The following is a 3,965-nucleotide window of genomic DNA, read 5'->3' as shown; positions in this document are numbered from 1 at the left end:
CAGGCCGGGCTGGGGGACCCCCCCTCCCCCCGCCCCCCGAGTGCACAAATTTTTGTGCACCGGGCCTCTAGTTCTTGAATATTTTCATCACCCAAAAGGAAACCCCATACCCATTAGCAGTCACTTCCCACTCCCTCCACCCCCTCAGCCCTCCATCCCCTGGCAGCCACTAATCTACTTTCCATTTCTATAAATTTGCCTATTCTGGACATTTCATAAAACAACCATACAATATGTGACCTTTTGTATCTGACTTCCTTCATGTAGCATAACGTTCTCTTTTTGGGGTAGTTTTATAACCTTATTTGACAATCAGCAGTTAGTTTTCATCCACATTAACTGTTTGCAGATTTATGGAAGTGGTGACAGGTATGTAGGTAACCAATGTATAGAACTTGCTTGGTCAATCTGCATCCTCATTACGTGCTGTGGACAACCGCACGGGGTATGGTATGGGACATTCCTTATTCCTTTGGCCCAGATCACTTTGTTGAGCCCAGTGTCAATGTGTAATTCTGGAGCTCCCATCTTCATGGCAGATTTTCAGATCTCTTTGAGTGTCCGAGGGGCACTTGAAACCCACTCCATGGATGCGCTTGTGAATGTTGATGGTGTATTCTCTGGTCACCACCTCATTGGTGGGCGAGTGGCCTCTTCTTCTCGCCACTCTGTTTTGCGGACGCCATTATGCTGGGCCCAAGTTGGAAAGAAAGAGTTTGAGATATTGTCAACATAATGTTTTCAAGGTTCATCTATGCCGCAGCATGAATCAATACTTCATTCCTTTTTATGGTTGAATAATATTCCATTGTGTGGATGATTCACACTTCATCCACTCATTGTTGATGGACATTTGAGTTGTTGCCACCTTCCTGCTATTGTGAATAATGCTGATATAAACACTCATTTACACATTTTTGTTTGAAACATGTCTTCAGTTCTCTTGGGTATATACCTAGGATGCAATTGCTGGGTCATGTGGTATGTTTTGTTTAATTAGTGAGGAACTGTCAAATTATTTTCCCCAGTGGCTGCACCATCTTACATTCCCGCCAGCAATGTCTGAGGGCTCTTCGTGCATACATTTTTGTGCGAACTCCAGTGAAATCTTAATACTGCAGATATACTATATATTTGTTTATGCACTGTATGTATCTAGGCTTCATACATAAAAGAGTAGATTTCTTTTGCTTCCCAAGATCCATCTTTTGCCCTCTTGAGTGTGCCATTGAGAATGGGTGTTCCAGGTGAAGCTTGGTGCTGTCGTCACTTCTGTTAATCCTTACAGAGACCCTGAAGTGGGAACTATTCTTATTCCCTTTTTAAACATTTGGCTCTGATGGGGGGGGGGGGGCGGTAAGTGACTTACTGTGACCCACAGTCTCACAGTTAGTATCAGGTGTTTCATGCATGCCAGTTCCTGAGTTGACATCTTCGGCATCAGGAAATCCTGCCAGGGTTCACCTCCTCTCTCTGGAAGGGGAAACAATATCCTCCTGACCTTTGGAAGGACTGACTCTCATGTGTGAATATCAATGGGACAAGGAAGGTAAGCTGGGCTGGCTGGCGAGGCACCTTACTCCTCTCTCCCTAGAGAAATGTTCTCAACTTCTTTTCCAATTGGGGTTTCATCTTCCATAGCGAGGCATTTACTCTCAGTTTGTCATAACCGTTGTGCCTGGTCCTCATCCTTTTAGACCAGGGTTGGGGAACCTTTTTTCTGCCAACGGCCATTTGGATATTTATAACGTCATTCGCTTAATATAATTCACTTAATATAACTTTGTGTTATGAAAAAAAGCTCCTAGATTTATTGACCTTCAAGTCCCGCCTGCGGTTGCCTTGGCAGGGCCAGACCAAATGATTTCAAGGGCCCTCTACGGCCTGTGGGCTGGACATTCCCCACCCCTGCCTTAGATGATCAGAGCAAGAGAGCCGCTCTGAGATGTGAAGTTCCCTCCCTTAATTTATAGGTCTGGAAAGTTAATCGATCTAAAGTGACTTGCTCAAGATCAAGGAACCCACGAGGCTGAAGTCTCCAGATCTGAGCCCCACTCCACCACAGAGGGTGGACGGAGTGGGCAGGGAACATGCAACTAAAGGCAGGAGCCTCACTGGTAAATGAGGGGATAATGAGGCTGCCACAGTGTCTGCCCACCCCTCCCATCTGTACACATTTACTCGCCCTTCCTTCCCCTTTCAGATCAGGTTTCAAGCCCTGCCTTTGCCACATATTCATTAAGGGTGTGACCTTCAGTGTCCTTAGATGTAAAAAGGGGAATCATAGGGCTATTGTGAGAACCAAATAAGCAATGTGCTAAGTCGTGAACTAGGGTCACCGAGGGAGCGCATCAGCGCGGTGCTGCCCTGTCCAGGGGGCACGAACCTGCCCAGGCTCTTATCCAGGGAGGAGGTTTCTTTATGGAATGCGTAACTGGGTGAGGCAGGTCTGAAGGTGAGTGGCGGCTGTGCTGCCTGCTCTGCAGGTTCTGGGGCAGCTCCCAAGTAGGGGCAGTGGGGGTGGTTTCACCAACACGTTCTCGATGTTCCTCAGCGAGGGGACCCCTTTCAAAGTCAACAGGCTGTCACATGGACACACACTAAACTCGGCAGTGTGACTACTTTGGGTGGTGACTTTGGAGGGTCAGGGGGAAATCTTCCCTCAATACTATGGATACTTAAAACCATTATGGCTTTTACTTTCTTCTTTGTCCTTTCCTCTTCCCTTTCTCTTTATGTTTTAAATGTTTATTCAAGTACAACACATATCCTGAAAAATGAATAAGTGTGATGTTGGATGAATTTTCCCGAGTGGAACACACTACGTTAGGAGCACCCAGACCAAGAAACAGAACATGATCGCTCCACCCTCCACCTTCCCGTTGACCCCCTCCCACTCACTTCCTGACTCTCCAAAGAGGTCATTCCCCTGACTTCTGACAGCAAAGACTTTTTTTTTTTTAGATACTTGAAATACAACTTAATTCTGATTCTAAACGAAAAGGAATGAGAATGACAGTAATGTACAAGGCTTTGCCACTGAATATTGTGATGTGACTGCAGCACTTTTATATTTGAAGCTCAATAAGGAAACAACTGCATTCCAACAGCTAAATGTGCAGGTCCAAAAAATGAAGGTATTTTTAAACTGCCACATTCACTCCGAAGCCCATTCATCTCCTTCAGCATCCTAAAGGTCAAGCACAGGCTCCATAATAAAGGGGCAAACACTGACATCACAGGAAGGTGACTGTGAAACTAGGCTTCTGACGCTGGGCTCCAGCTTCCCTTCCTCCCAGGCCATCATCCTCGTCCGGGAAAGCAGTGGTCTGGGCAACCTCTGGGTCATGCTCATAATGTGCTGCCAGCGCTGGGTCCCGGACAACCTCTGGAGGGGCAAGAGCAGGCATGGCGCCAAACTCCCAATTAGGTTCTCCAGTTAGCTTTCTAGCAAGCCAGAGGAAGGACTTTGCAAAGTGGTAGTTACTTTTGGCAGAAATATCATAGTACAGAGGTTCTTTTTTCGGGGAAGACAACTGATTTTGCCTTAACTTTCCTGGGCTTGATAGCCACTTTGTAGCCACACCACATGATGGGGATGTTTTCTCTCTTTCTTTCTCTCTCTCTCTCTCTCTCTCTCTCTCTCCAGATCTCTATGCCAGTTAGGCACCTTCTTTTTTTTTAAATTTTGTTTTAGCCCTGACCGGTTTGGCTCAGTGGATAGAGCATCAGCCTGCAGACTGAAGGGTCCCAGGTTCGATCCCGGCCAAGGGCATGTGCCTCGGTTGCGGGCACATCCCCAATAGGGGCTGTGCAGGAGGCAGCTTATCGATGTTTCTCTCTCATCGATGTTTCTAGCTCTCCGTCTCTCTCCCTTCCTCTCTGTAAAAAATCAATAAAATATATTTAAAAAATTTTGTTTTATTGCTTAAAGTATTACAAAGAGTATTACATATGTCTCCCCC

General features: G+C 46.2%; 1 pseudogene; it reads right to left on the bottom strand.

Annotated features, from left to right (window-relative positions):
- Positions 1–3,170: 3,170 nt before the first annotated feature.
- The window catches only part of LOC102247468, a 1,610-nt pseudogene continuing 815 nt past the window's right edge, over positions 3,171–3,965 (bottom strand).

This window comes from Myotis brandtii, unplaced genomic scaffold (assembly GCF_000412655.1).
Source record: "Myotis brandtii unplaced genomic scaffold, ASM41265v1 scaffold397, whole genome shotgun sequence".
In the NCBI taxonomy this organism is placed as follows: domain Eukaryota; kingdom Metazoa; phylum Chordata; class Mammalia; order Chiroptera; family Vespertilionidae; genus Myotis; species Myotis brandtii.
Note: the sequence above shows the minus strand (reverse complement) of the source record. Positions and strands in the feature narration are given on the sequence as shown.